Below are 16,069 nucleotides of genomic sequence, written 5' to 3'. Positions count from 1 at the left end.
AAACAAACACACTTTTGAAAAATTCCTTTATTAAAAATAAAAAAATAAAAAAAAGATTCCAGCGGCGGTAATCCACTCTTGCTATCCAGCGACGGACGGTCATATCTCCAGCGATGTCTCATGTCATCCAGCGCAGCGCAGCATCCTTCTTCTTTCTCCGTGTAGGAGACACTTCAAGGATTCCGGCGGCTGACGTTTGTTATATACGGAGGGCGGGGCCACCCGTCACCTGACCCCGCCCCCCTCTGACGCAAGGGGAAACCCGGGGTTCCCTGTGACGTAGGGGTGACCCGCACCCCTCTGATGTAACACAGGCAGGTTTCCGTTACATCAGAGGGGGGCGGGGTCACCTATACGTCACGGGGAACCCCGGGTTTCCCCTTGCGTCAGAGGGGGGCGGGGTCAGGTGACGGGTGGCCCCGCCCTCCGTATATAACAAACGTCAGCCGCCGGAATGCCTGCAGTGTCTCCTACACGGAGACAGAAGAAGGATGCTGCGCTGCGCTGGATGACATGAGACATCGCTGGAGATATGACCGTCCGTCGCTGGATAGCAAGAGTGGATTACCGCCGCTGGAATCTTTTTTTTATTTTTTTATTTTTAATAAAGGAATTTTTCAAAAGTGTGTTTGTTTTATTTAAACATTTTTTACACTTTCTTTGTGAAATGGTAGGGGTACTTTTGTACCCCCTTACCATTTCAAACAGGGGGGGGGCCGGGATCTGGGGGTCCTCTTGTTAAAGGGGGCTTCCAGATTCTGATAAGCCCCCCGCCCGCAGACCTCCACAACCACCGGCCAGGGAGCCGACAATTCATTATAGCTGCGAGTGATTTTAAAGGACTTTTTTTCCTGCATAAATGACACTTTGTGCAGGGACAATTCTAAGCACGGGAAACATGCGCCCCTTCACAGGCATACTATAGACAACCCCCCCTACGAAATTTAAAGGAATATTACACTTTTATTGTTTCACTTTAATCATTATTAAAATCACTGCTCCCGAAAAAACGGCCGTTTTTAAAACTTTTTTTTGCATTGATCCATGTCCCCTGGGGCAGGACCCAGGTCCCCAAACACTTTTTAGGACAGTAACTTGCAAATTAGCCTTTAAAATGAGCACTTTAGATTTTGAACGTTGGAGTCCCATAGACTTTAATAGGGTTCTAAAGTATGCTATATACTAGCTCTGTCGAATCTTCTTTATACATTCGACAGACACCATAAGCCTTCAAAGACAGATTCGACCGTGATTCATGTGGATTTTCGGACGAATGCAATTTTTGAACGAAAAACGAAATAAATAAAAACGAATTTCGGGAGTAACTAAATAAATTAAGTTTTCAGACGAAAACGAAATTCCGAAACGAAATATTTTACTCTGCACATGTCTAGTTTGCGACAATGGCACCAACCTCATCTCCACCCACCGACAGGGACAACTGACCCATGTGCCCTGTGTGGCTCATGTCCTTAACCTCGGCTGGCTGAGCTCCAAAAGGAGTTGAACCTGCCCAAGAACAGCCTTATATGTGACATGCCCACCAGGTGGAATTCAACGTTGTCCATGTTGCAGCGGCTACACAGGCAGCAGAGGGCCATCAATGAGTACCTGTGCGACTACGGCACCAGGACAGGGTCAAGGGAGCTCGGTTTTTTTTTCACCACGCCAGTGGGGCATGATCAAGTATGCATGCACTGTCCTGTCACTAGGAGGAAGAGGAGCAGGATTGTGTCAGCATGGAGGTGGAGCCTGGCACTCAACATCAGCAGCAGCAGTCTTTTAGGGTTGATTTACAGTCCCAAGAAACCGGTAGACATGTACGTGGCTGGGAGGAGGTGGCTGCGGATCATACCGTCCTTAGTGACCCAGAGGACTCCAGACTGAATGCCTCAGCTAACCTACGCTGCATGGCCTCCCTGATCATGCAAAGCCTGCGTAAGGATCCTCATATTTTTCAGATCAAGGAGAGGGATCATTACTGGCTGGCAACTCTCCTTAATCCACGGTACAAGGGTAAGGTTGCGGACCTTATCTTGCCATCGCAGAGGGAGCAGAGGATGAGACATCTCCGGTAAGCCTTACAGAAAGGTCTGTGCAACGCGTTCCCAGAGTCCGCAGCCCCAAGGTATTATCGGTTCCAGTAACCACTGCCGGCTTCTGATTTACATGCTGCACGAATACCTAGGGTGCAAGGTCAGACTTGGACACCTTCTCCACCGAAAATCCTCTGGCTTATTGGGTCTTGAGGATGGATCACTGGCTAGAGCTGGCACAGTATGCAATTGAGCTACTGGCCTGTCCTGCATCCAGCGTTCTTTCGGAACGCACATTCAGTGCTGCTTGAGGCTTTGTAACCGATCACAGGATGCATCTGTCCACCGACTCGGTTGATCGACTGACCTTCATAAAGATGAATCAGTCTTGGATCACCACCAGCTACCAAGCACCTGAAGCTGATGTAACCGAATAATTATTTTTGAAATGTCACATCCCATCAAGACTGCCTATGTTGATGCTGAGTGACTATCATGTTATGTTGACTGACTTTCCTCTTCCTCCTCAATGATCCTGCTGATAGCTTGGAAGAACATTTTTGGTTCTGGGCGCCACCACCAGTGCCAAAGGCCCAATTTTTCAGCCTTTGTTTAACAGGGGCATGTAATTACAATTTTTGATTCAATGCTTTGCCACAGGGCTCATTCCTGCACTCCAACTAGATTATCTGGGAGAGGTTGCAGTGTCATGGCACCAGCACCAGTGCCTAAGACCCAATTTTTTCAGCCCCTGTTTAACAGGGGCATGTAATTACAATTTTTGATGCAATGCTTTGCAATAGGGCTCATTCCTACACTCCAACTAGAGTATCTGGGAGAGGTTGCAGTGTCGGTCCCCGCTGTCTGCTCTACAGCATTGTGCGCCTGAGAACCTGATCTGAAGTACTTACCTGTGATTTAGACCTGGCTTTTCTGTGACCTACCTGTTATCTGCCTGCACCCGACCGCAGCCTGTCTGTGACTACTCTCCTGCCTGCTCCCTTGTACCTTGCTGCCAGCCCCATACCTGACCTTGGCCTGTTTGTGACTACTCTCCTGCCTGCTCCCTTGTATCTCGCTTCCAGCCTGATACCTGACCCGGCCTGTTTGACGATCCAGTCTGCTAAGCTGATCCAGTTTGCTGAGCTGATCCTATCTGCTAAGCTGATCCAGTTTGCTGAGCTGATCCTATCTGCTAAGCTGTTCCAGTTTGCTGAGCTGATCCTACCTGACAAGCTGTTCCAGTCTACTAAGCTGATCCAGTTTGCTGAGCTGATCCTATCTGCTAAGCTGATCCAGTTTGCTGAGCTTATCATACCTGCCAAGCTGTTCCAGTCTGCTAAGCTGATCCAGTTTGCTGAGCTGATCCAGGTTGCTGAGCTTATCCAGTCTGCTGAGTTGATCCTGTCGGCCAAGCTGTTCCTGTCCGCGGAGCTGACCCAGTCTGTTCATCCCTTCCGGTCTGTTGATCCTGCCAGGCACCCGTGCCCCTCCTTACTCCTGTGTCTCCTGTTACCTTACCAGGGAACTGGTAGTGGGAACCGTAAGAGAGGCCCTCCTCTGCAATTCAGGCTCAAAACCATTAGGTACGTGACAGTAGCAGACAGCCATGTCTGAGCCCATACAGGGAGCCTCCGCTATGGAAGAACTGTGTCAACACCTGGCAGGACTTACCGAGGCAGTTAAGAATCTCCAGCAAGGCTACACCCGGCTGGAAGAACGGCTCGCCCTGTCCAACCCCTCCGGTACCCTCGGAGCCCCTCATCCATCAGCTCCTTCAGCCGAAGCAGGACCGGCACCTACAGTTGTGATGCTCCCTCCGGAACCTAGAGTTCCTACACCCGAGTGATTTTCCAGGGACCGCAGCAGCTTGGGAGCCTTCTGCAACTCATGCGAATTGTATTTCGCCCTCCAACCATGGAACTTTTCTTTGGAAGCCACCAAGGTGGGCTTTGTGGTGTGCTTACTTACCGGGGACCCCCAGACTTGGGCTTACCGCCTCTTACTGACTACTGTGAATTGAATAACATCACAATAAAGAACCGTTACCCTCTCCCTTTAGTTCCGGAATTATTTCAAAAACTGGGGACCGCTATAATTTTCACTAAACTCGATCTCCGCGGGGCCTACAATCTGGTCCGTATCAAGGACGGAAACTAGTGGAAGACCGCTTGTGTACCCGATTTGGACACTTTGAGTACTTGGTGATGCCCTTCGGGTTGTGTAATGCCCCTGCCACCTTCCAATACTTTATCAACGATGTGCTCCGGGACTTTCTGGACTTATTTGCTGTTGTTTATTTAGATTAAATTTTAATCTTTTCTTCTTCCCTCAAATCCCATCACAGGCATGTCAAGAGTGTGTTGGGCCGGCTCCGACAACACAGTCTAAATGCAAAAGCCGACAAGTGCCAATTTGAGCAGGAAAGTATACCATTCTTGGGCTTGATCATTTCCAGCAAAGGTATAAAGATGGACCCCCAGAAGATCGCTGCGATTCTGGATTGGCCAACTCCTGCGGACAGGAAAGGAATCCAGCGTTTCATCGGGTTCGCCAACTGTTATCGCAAATTCATCAAAGGGTTCTCGGCTATTGTTGCACCAATCACGCAGCTAACAAAACAAGGGACCCGTTTCCGTTGGACCCTGAAGCCCAAAAAGATTTTGAAATCCTCAAGGGACTCTTCACCTCTGACATCCGGATTCTTCCCTGCCATTTGTTCTAGAAGTGGATGCATCTGAAATTGCCATAGGGGCAATATTGTCCCAAAGGCAAGGAGCCAGGGCACTGCTCCATCCCGTAGCTTTCTTCTCACGCAAGCTATCAGCAGCCGAGATGAACTACGACGTAGGGGATCGGGAATTGTTAGCAATTAAATCTGCATTGGAAGAATGGCGCTATTTACTGGAAGGAGCTTCTCACCTGATCTTAATATTCACCGACCACAAGAACCTGGAGTATTTGAGATCCGCAAAAAGACTGAAGCCGAGACAAGCCAGGTGGGCGCTCTTTTTCTCCCGGTTCACCTTCCATGTAACTTATCGCTCAGGTTCTAAGAATGTAAAGCCAGATGCCTTGCCACGGATGTTCCACAAGTCCCAAGAAATTTCTCCTCCAGATACCATTCTCGCTCCTGGGAATTTCCTTCTGCTTCAGGAAGACCTTCTTTCCCGACTCAGACAAGCCTCCGTGGGGAAAATACTTTATCCCGAACCAGAACTACAAGCCAGAGATGGGTTACTGTGGCACAAAGACAAGATCTACATTCCCGAGGGCCTACGGGTAACCGTTTTAGAGCTATGTCACAACCACACACTCGTCGGGCACTTTGGCATCACCAAGACCACCGACTTGGTACAACATACCTTTTGGTGGCCTCAATTGCGGGAGGACTGGTTGCGGGAGGACTGTAAGAAATTTGAGGATACCTGCACTACGTGCATCAAAAGTAAGAGCCGTAGGACTAAGGCCTGGGGCCTACTCAAACCCATGCCTGTTCTGGACAGGCCATGGAGAATGCTGTCTCTGGATTTCATCGTTGAACCACCCCCGGCAGAGGATCATACCACTATATTTGTGGTAGTTGATCGTCTGTTGAAGATGGCACACTTCATTCCCATGAAGGGCACCCCCTCAGCCCCTGAAACGGCACAGGTATTCATCAAGGAAATCATCAGGCTCCATGGGGTACCAGCCAATATAGTTTCAGATCGAGGGGTGCAGTTCACTTCTCGATTCTGGAAGTCCCTCTGCAAGGCTTTGGATATTGAATTGTCTTTTTCATCCGCCTACCACCCTCAGTCCAACGGGCAAACTGAGAGGACGAACCAAACCCTTGAACAATACCTACGCTGTTTCTCCTCTTTTGCACAGGATGATTGGATCTCCCTGCTTCCAGTAGCCGAATTTGCCTACAATAATTCTATCCACTCCGCCATCAAGCAGATGACCTTTTTCGCCAATCACGGCTTCCACCCTTCGTTTCTACCCAACTCCCTTCCCGAATGCACAGTGCCAGCGGTTTAAGAAAAGATGGATTTCTTCTCAACCAATAACCAACTTCTGCAAGAAACCATGACTAGAGCACAACAAAACAACCTTCGACAAGAAGAGACGAGGGAATTGGTACTGGTATCCGGTGATTTGGTGTGGTTATCCATGGTGAACTTGAAAATAACGTGCCCTTCAAGGAAACTGGGTCCCAAGTACTTAGGACCTTTCCCAGTTAGAAGGAAGATTAATGATGTAGCCTTCGAATTGGAACTCCCAGACTCATTAAAGGTCCACCCGGTATTCCATGTGTCCCTGTTGAAACCTTCCGTTCCTAACCCATTTCCTAACCGAAGTACCACTCCTCCTGATCCGGTCTTAGTAGATGGTGAGGAAGAATTTTAAGTGGAAGCTATCCTAAACTTCAGAAGAAGAAGAAACCAGAACCAGTTCTTAATTAAATGGAAGGGGTATGGTCCCGAAGAAAATTCTTGGGAGCCCGAGAACAACATGCACGCTAAGAGTCTGGTTCAATCTTTCAAGAGGGCCCATCCTGAGAAATTTGCCCGAAGGGGCATCTGGAGGCTGCCCCTTGGGAGGGGGCAATGTCATGGAGATCCTGCCAGAAATCTGCACCCCAGACCCTCTGGTGCGTGCCCGTTCCTGGGAGCGTGCGCGCGAACGTGTCTGTCACAGACGGTCCCCGCTGTCTGCTCTACAGCGTTGTGTGCCTAAGAACCTGATCTGAAGTACTTACCTGTGATTTAGACCCGGCTTGTCTGTGACCTACCTGTTATCTTCCTGCACCCGACCCCGGTCTGTCTGTGACTACTCTCCTGCCTGCTCCCTTGTACCTCGCTTCCAGCCTGATACCTGACCCGACCTGTTTGACGATCCAGTCTGCTAATCTGATCCAGTTTGCTGAGCTGATCCTATCTGTTGAGCTGATTCAGTTTGCTGAGCTGATCCTATCTGCTAAGCTGATACGGTTCGCTGAGCTGCTCCTACCTGACAAGCTGGTCCAGTCTGCTAACCTGATCCAGTTTGCTGAGCTGATCCTATCTGCTAAGCTGATCCAGTTTGCTGAGCTGATCCTACCTGCCAAGCTGTTCCAGTCTGCTAAGCTGATCCAGTTTGCTGAGCTGATCCAGGTTGCTGAGCTTATCCAGTCTGCTGAGTTGATCCTGTTGGCCAAGCTGTTCCTGTCTGCGGAGCTGACCCAGTCTGTTCATCCCTTCCGGTCTGTTGATCCTACCAGGCACCCTTTCCCCTCCTTACTCCTGTGTCTCCTGTTACCTTACCAGGGAACCGGTAGTGGGAGCCGTAAGGGAGGCCCTCCTCTGCAATTCGGGCTCAAAACCATTAGGTACATGACACTAAGGCCCAATTTTTCAGCCCCTGTTTAACAGGGACATGTAATTAAAATTTTTGATGCAATGCTTTGCAGCAGGGCTCATTCCTGTTCTCCAACTTGAGTTTCTGTGAGGTGTTGCAGTGTTGTGGCACCAGTGCCTAAGGCCCATTTTTTCAGCCCCTGTTTAACAGGTGCATGCAATTACAATTCTTGATATAATATTTCACAGCAGGGCCAGTTCCTGCGCCCACCGAGAGTAACTGTGAGGACTTACAGTGTTGTGGCACCAGCACCAGGCCCAATTTTTCTACCACTGTTCAACAATGGCATGTAATTACAATTCTTGATATAATAGTTCACAGCAGGGCACTCCAGCGCCCACCAAGAATCACTTTGAGGGCTTACAGTGTTATCTTGTTGCAAAACCAACACCTTAGGGCCACATTTCAAACATCCAACTTACAAACATCTCCTACTTGCAAATGGAAGGAGACAACAGGAAGTGAGATGAAAAAAGACGGACGGCCAAAAAAATTATACAGGGGTGATAACCCTATGTTTTACAAAAAGCTTAAAAATTGATTTTTTGACTGGAGCTACACTTTAAAAATGGAGCACTTCAAAATTACAAACAGATTCTACTTAGCACAACAAACCTACACAGTCCCTGTCTTGTTTGCACTGCCTGTATACTGTTGTTCTGCGCCTGCCCCGTGCTTTTCCTTTTTTAAATTTAGGTACGGGGTTCCCCTTAATATCTGTACATGACCCAAAGGGGCTGATAATGGGCGGGGGGCTACCCATGCCCTTTTTCTCACTGATTTTGATCCATATTGCCGGAACCAGACATTACATTAAAACCGCAAGCAGTTTTAAATGACTTTTTTTCCTTAAAGATCATTTTGTGCAGGGACTGTTCTAAACACGGGAATCACGTACCACTTCACAGGCATACTAAAGACACCCCACTAGCACCATATTTAAACAAATATTTCACTTTTTTTTCACTTTAAGAGTAATTATAATCAGTGCTCCCGAAAAAACGTCGGTTTTAAAAAAAAATGTTTGCATTGATCCATGTCTCCTGGGGCAGGAGCCGGGTCCCCAAACCCTTTTTAGGACAATAACTTGCATATTAGCCTTTAAAATTAGCACTTTTGATTTTGAACGTTTGAGTCCCATAGACTTTAAAGTGGGGTTCTAAGGTTCGTACGAATTTTCAGTCCATTCGAAGGTTCTGGTGCGAACCGAACCAGGGGGTGTTCAGCTCATCCCTAGTGCTGAAGGAAGAAGTTAAGGCTGTATGTAGACTGTATATAGAGGCTGTATATAGGAAAAATGTCCCTGAAGATGTTGCTGAGGTGTTGCTAAAGTCAAGTGGGCATCTCTTAACCTCCCATCCCTATCTAAGTTATTAACCCTCAACAAATAACAAAAAAAAAAAAAGTACTGTTCTCTGTCTTTGAAGTGCCTGTGAAAATGTGGTGTGCCTGGCTGTGCAGGAGTAGGGAATATCACACTTTGAATGACAATTGCGCGGTCATATAACACTGAACCCAAACAAAATTTTTATCATTTTCTTCCAACAAATATAGCTTTCTTTTGGTGGTATTTGATCACCTCTGAGTTTTTTATTCTTTGCTAAACAAGTAAAAAAAAATGTCTTTGTTATAAAATTTTGTAAATAAGTATGTTTTCTCCTTCAGTGATGACACTGATGAGGCTGCACTGCCGGGCACTGATAAGATGGGACTGATGAGCACGGTTGAGGTGGCACCAATGAGGTGGCACTAATGGGCACTGATGATGGGCACTGATATGTGACACTGATGCCCATTGATAGGTGGCACTGATATGCAGCACTGATGGGCACTCATAGACAGCACAGATGGACACTCATAGGTGGCACAGATGGGCACTGAAAGGCTGCACTGATGGGTACTTATGGGTGGCACTGATGGGCACTGATAGGCAGCACTGATGGGTACTGATAGGTGGACACTAATAGGCATGGATGGGCACTGATAGGTGGCACTGATGGACACTGATGAGTGGCACTGATTGACATTGATATATGGCACTGATTGGCATCACTGATTAGGAGGCACTGGTAGTTATTGCTGGTGGGCACTGGTTGGCATCATGTGTGGGAACACATTGGTATCATGTGTGGGCACACATTGCCACCCATGGCCACCAGGGATGCCATACCCGGTGGTCATCAGTGGTGGCCATCCCTGGTGGTCCTGGTGGCATCCCTGGTGGTCCTGGGTGGGCAAACAAGGGGGATGCGCTGATAAACAATCCACACAGAGAAGCAGCCAGTTGGCTCCCCATCTCTTCTCATCTGTCATATGCAAGTGAGGAAAAGCCAATAAACGGCTCTTCCTGTTTACATCATGATTAGCCGTGATTGGACATAGATGATCATGTGGTAAAGAGTCTCTGTCAGAGACTCTTTACCTAGATCAGAGTGGCGTTGTGTCAGACTGACATTCCACATCAACGATCGCCGTGATGAGCACCCCCAGGAGCGTGCAGCGGCTTGTTATCCTGAAAACATCATATAACATCCAGTCAGGATAACGCAACCACATTGTCGATGTCATTTTGCTATATGGTGAGTGGCAAGTGGTAAAAAAATGTTTTATTGTATTTGCTTTGCAGGCATGGTAGGTTTTACTGTTATAATGTAATGTTACTTTGTTTTATTGTTAACCATCATTTGCTTAGCAGGTATGCCATTCAGCTGCAGCACTGATTTATTTATCTTGACAGCATTTTGCTCTCACGATATGTAAATCGGTGACTCCAGCGCTGTAGATGATTTCACCACCACAGTTAACCACTAGAGATCCGCGCTATAGCCGAACGACAGCTACAGCGCGGACCTGCTTTGCCGGGACTACGTCTATTGACGTTGTCCCGTGCACGAACAGCCTGCACGCCCCCTGAGGGGTGCACACAGCGTTCTCTGTGATCAGCGAGTCTATGAGACTCGCCTGATCACAGATTGGAGTAAGAGGTCGATCCGACCCCTTACCACTTGATCAGCTGTCAGCCAATGACAGCTGATCATGTGATGACAACAGAGCCGGTAAGCCGGTAGAGGGACTTCAGTCCCGATCACAGTGAGCTGGCGCCAGCTCATCAGTGCCCACCTGCCCCCTGCCAGTGCCACCTAAGTATAGGCAAAAGTGCCACCCATCAGTGCCAACCATTAGTGCCCATAGTGCCACCCATCAGTGCCCACAGTGCCACCCATCAGTGCCAACAGTGCTGCACCTCAGTGCCACATATCCATGCCCATCAGTGTCATCTACCAGTGCTCATCAGTGCCCATCAGTGCCGCCCATCAGTGCCCAGCAGTGCCACCTATCAGAGCCACCTATCAGTGCCATCTATCAGTGACCATCAGTCCCATCTATCAGTGGTACCTATCAGTGCTCAATAGTGCCACCCATCCGTGCCACCCATCAGTGCCACCTTATCTGTGCCCATCTTTGCCCATCAGTGCCGCCTTATCTGTGCCACCTTATCTGTGCCTATTAGTGCCCACCAGTGCAACCTATCAGTGCCCACCAGTGCAGCCTATCAGTGCCCACCAGTGCCGCCTCATCAGCGCATTTCAATTAAGGAGAAAAATTTTGCAAAATTGTATAACAAACTATTAAACATGATTTTTTATTTTTTTTTTGCATCTTTTTTTGTTTGTTTAGCAAAAAATAAAACTCCCATCTGTAATTAAATACCACCAAAAGAAAGCTATTTGTGGGAAAAAAATGATAAAAAATTAATTTGGGTACAGTGTTGTATAGTCGCGCAATTGTCATTCAAACTGCATCAGTGCTGAAAGCTGAAAATTGGTCTGGGCAGGAGGGGGGTTTAAGTGCCCAGTAAGCAAGTGGTTAAAAAAAGGTGCATGTATGCCCATCATTAGAAATTGGTGGATGAAGGGTAGTATTCTAATGGTGGGCATACCTAATGAATCTCTTTTTTTCGTTCAGCCCTCAGGCTGTATGAAAAAAAGAACATGCAATATATGCCCAACAAAGACCAGCAAGGTACTGGTATGTTGCTGGACTTTGAGTGGTTATACCAGAATGATGCCTGCAGATTTAGGTATCATCTTGGTATCATTCTGTTCAGCCAGCGGTCAGCTTTCATGTAAATGCAATCCTAGCAGCTAGTCTTTAGACATCTTTTACAAGCAGTAGGATGGAATGCCCCCTACCATCTTCCATGGTTTTCTCTGGCTTTCCTGTCCCAACAGGGAACCCGAGAATGCAGCTACTGATTCCGCCAGCTGACCATAGAGCTGATCAGAGACCAGAATGACTCCAATCATCTCTATGGCCTAAGAAACCGGAAGCTATGTGCATTTCATGACTTTGGTTTTGCCGGATATAAACAGCGCCATTGTAAGGGCTTACCTCGGTTGGAGTTCATGGCGCAGAGATATATGCTTACCCTTGCAAATATACACAGCCCACATTAACAAAGGGATAAGCTACCTGGGCTGTGAATCTGTACACAGGGGCTTGACAGGAATAGCCAAAGGAAAGTCAAGGTAAAGCTGCAGTAAGGGATTCCAGAAGTCGGAATAATGATAAACAAAGCCAGGGTCTGAATACAGGGTCAGCCTTGAAACACTGGAACACAAGACAGGGGCACAGGAACACTTGGCAAACATGAGAAAATGAATTGATGAAACCCTCAGAGTGAGACAGGGTTTTATACCCAGCTAATTAGGTAACCTGCCTCAGCTGATCCAGGAGTGACAGGTGCAGAGTATCGCCCACAATACTTCATGCTAAACTAGGCATGGCTGGAAAGCAAGTTGAATAGAACTGAGGTGCGGCTCAGAGGTAAAGAAACAGGAGCAAGAACAGATCAGTCATGAGTACAGTACCATCCAGAGCCACTTGGGGCATTACCACGCCCGGCCGTCTGTAAGGTACAGTAGGGACCATGACAGCCATTGGGAAAGCATTTTATCACACCGATCTTTGTGTGGTCAGATGCTTTGAGGGCAGAGGAAAGATCTAGAGCCTAATAGACCCCAATTTTTTTTTCAAAAAAGAGTACCTGTCACTACCTATTGCTATCATAGGGGATATTTACATTTCCAGAGATAACAATAAAAAAAGTAAAAAAAAATAAAAAAATAAAAGCAACAGTTTAAAAATAAAATAAAAAAGCAAAATGTAATAATGAAAAAAAAAGCACCCCTGTCCCCCTGTGCTCATGCTCAAAGGCAAACACAAGCGCCGGTCTGGTGTCATATGTAAACAGCAACTGCGCCATGCATGTGAGGTATCATCGCAAATGTCTGATCGACGGCAGTAATTTTAGCAGTAGACCTCCTCTGTAAATCTAAAGTGGTAACCTGTAAAGGATTTTAAAGTCGTTTAAAAAATGTAGTTTGTCGTCGTTGCACGTTAGTGAGCAATTTTAAACCATATCATGTTTGGTATCCATGTACTCAGCATAAGATCATCTTTTTTAGTTCATCAAACATTTGGGCAATATCGTATCTTTTAGTGCATTAAAATAAAAAAAAAACGTGCATTTGAAAAATCACTGCGCAAATACTGTGTGAAAAAAAAATTGCAATACCCACCATTTTAATCTGTAGGGCATTTGCTTTAAAAATATATATCATTTTTGGGGGTTCAAAGTAAGTTTCTAGCAAAAAAATATTTTTTCATGTAAACAAAAAGTGTCAGAAAGGGGTTTGCCTTCAAGTGGTTAGAAGAATGGGTGATGTGTGACATAAGCATCTAATGTTGTGCATAAAATGCCAGGACAGTTCAAACCCCCTTAAATGACCCCTTTTTGGAAAATAGATACCCCAAGCTATTTGCTGATAGGCATGTTGTGTCCATGGAATATTTTATATTTTGCCATAAGTTTCGGGAAAATTACAAACTTTTTTTTTTGCACAAAGTTGTCACTAAATGATATATTGCTCAAACACGCCATTGGCATATGTGGAAGTACACCCCAAAATACATTCTGCTGCTTCTTCTGAGTACGGGGATATCACACATGTGAGACTTTTTGGGAGCCTAGCCGTGTACAGGACCCTGAAAACTAATCACCGCCTTCTAAATGCGTAAAATGGTGATTTCACTTCCTCCCTACCTATCACAGTTACAGAGGCCATGAAATGTCAAGATAACACGAAACTCTCACAAATGATCCAATTTTAGAAAGTAGACACCCTTAAGAGGCATCCTGAGTATTTTACAGCTCTCATTTGTTTTTGAAAATTAAGAAAAAAAATATGTATTTTGTGACAAAAAATGAGATCTGAAAAAACATGCCTCTCAACAAATAGCTTGGGGTGTCTACTTTCCAAAATGGGGTCATTTGGGGGGGGGGGGGGGGGTTTGTGCTATCTGGGAATTTCATGGCCTCCGAAACTCTGATAGACAGTGAGGAGTGAAATCAAAAATGTACACCCTTATAAAGCCTGAAGGCGGTGCTTGGATTTCGGGGTCCTGTATGCCTTTAGACTCCCAGAAAGTCTCACACGTGTGGTATCCCCATACATGGGAGAACCAGCAGAATGTATTTTGTATTTAAAAAAATAAAAAATAAATAAAAATAATTTTCCTGAAACTTGTGGTAAAATATAAAATATTCCATGTACTCAACATGCCTCTCATAGCTTGAAGTGTCTTCTTTCCAAAATGGGGTCATGGGGGAGGGGGGGGGGGGGGGGTTGTGCTCTATTGACATTCCATGGCCTCTAAAACTGTGATAGGTAGTGAGAAAGTGAAATCACCATTTTACGCCCTTAGAAAGCCTAAAGGCTGTGATTGAATTTTGGGGACTGGTACACGGCTAGACTCCCAAAAAGTCTCACACATGTGGCTCCCCTGTACTCAGGAAAAGCAGCAGAATGTATTTTGGGGTGTAATTCCACATATAACCATGCAATGTTTGAACAATATATCATTAAGTGACAACTTTGTGTATTCTCTTACTTTTCCTCACCTGTTGGGACCGCACGGATCATCACCCCCTTACTGCTTCGCCCCAGCCAGGTTCTAGCCTCTCCTGGATGGAAGTGCTTACCGGTACAGCCTCTAAACAATGCTAAATTGAAGGAGCCCCACTCTGGTGATCTCAGGTGTATGTTGCACTCTCTCTGTGACCTTGAATAAGCCTTAAACAGTCTTGCATTTTTATCTGCCTATGGTTGAAGCTTTAAACAGGCTCTAGTAGTTTTGTTCAGCTCCTGTTATAAGCTTTAAACAGGCTTAGCAATGTCTTTGGCACACAAGCCTTAAACAGGCTTAGCAATATACCCAGCACATAAGCCCAATAGGCTTGGCTAAATTGCAGCGGCCTCCATCTGTGTCTTTCCCTGTTTACCTTGTATGTTTCCTTTGGCAGTCTTCCTGGGCTCTGTGGTGCTTCTGTTGGATGCTGGGACATGTTCTGAGCATCCCAGCGCTTCTGCGCATGCATAGTGCACAGTTTAGGGCATTCTGTTAGCTTTGCCAGCTCCTAAGATGGCGCCGGCCGCCGCACAGCGATACTGCGCATGCGTGAGCGGGACGTGGCTCGAGCGGCAGATTTTAAAAGGGATTTCATTGAATTTGTCTGTGTACTTGTACCTAGACTCTGGATTGCCAGTATTCTGACCTTCCTTTACAAAACTTTCATCCATCCTGCTTAGGTGAGTGGCTACCTGTTACTATACTAATGCTTACTGCATTTCTGCTGTGCTCTTTCCTCCCTGCATTCCCTATACCTATTTTTGGCACTGTATATCTCTTTAGGCTTGCCTTATTTCCTTTCCATGGAGACCACTGCCCTAGCAGATGACCGTCAGCCCATTAAGTAAAGGAGGAGGATTTACCTTGGTAAGTAGTGAAGATTAAAAAAGAGAGCAATTCTAACGCTGCCTAAATGGTTAGCCCTACCAGGTCCTCAAAATCATCTGCATCAAGGCACAGAGACCTCACGCAGGAGAAGACATTCCGGCCACAGACGGAGCCGCTCAAGTCGCAGGAGAAGTCGCTCAGGCCATAGAGGGAGTCGCAGGAGAAGTCGCTCCAGATCATATTCTAGACACAGCCGCTCCTGTGCATAGACAGCGATCCCCAGTGCGACCCTGGCCTGCCGTAGGTGCTTCGAGGAGGCTACTAAGGAAAGAGAACCACAGTCTAAAGAACCTGTAGCTCCACAGATTCTTACTCCGGAAACAGAGTTGTTGACGCAAAGTGCTTCACCTGCTCCTCCCAGTACATCAAGAGAGCAGGATTCCTCGTCTGATAATGAGGGGTTGGAAGCATCTGCTGGTTTTGACTTTCGCTAATAGAACCCTTTATCAAATCGATTAAAGAGGCGATTGGTTGGGAGGAACCCCAGGAGGCTCAATCGAAGCGGAAGAAATACTTCCTAAACCTCAAAAGGGACTTAGAGGCTTTTCCGTTCATTGAGAATTTGAACGATTTAATCAAGGAAGAATGGCAGGGACCCGACAAGAAATCGAGTCTGAATAACAGGCTTGCCAAATTGTATCCCCTCAATGGGCCTAAAGTGAGTCCTCTGGTCTCTCCTCCTATTGTGGATGCTTCTATTATGCGGTAAGCCAGGCATGTGCCATCCACATGTGTCCAATGTGCCCAATCTGTGCCAATCAGTGCCCACAAATGGGCACTGACTGGCA

The sequence above is a fragment of the Lithobates pipiens genome, unplaced genomic scaffold, assembly GCF_037356315.1.
Source record: "Lithobates pipiens isolate NorthernLeopardFrog02 unplaced genomic scaffold, aLitPip1_a1.2 Scaffold_13, whole genome shotgun sequence".
NCBI classification, from domain to species: Eukaryota; Metazoa; Chordata; class Amphibia; order Anura; family Ranidae; genus Lithobates; species Lithobates pipiens.
The sequence above is the reverse complement of the archived record's forward strand: the minus strand, read 5'-3'. Positions refer to the sequence as shown.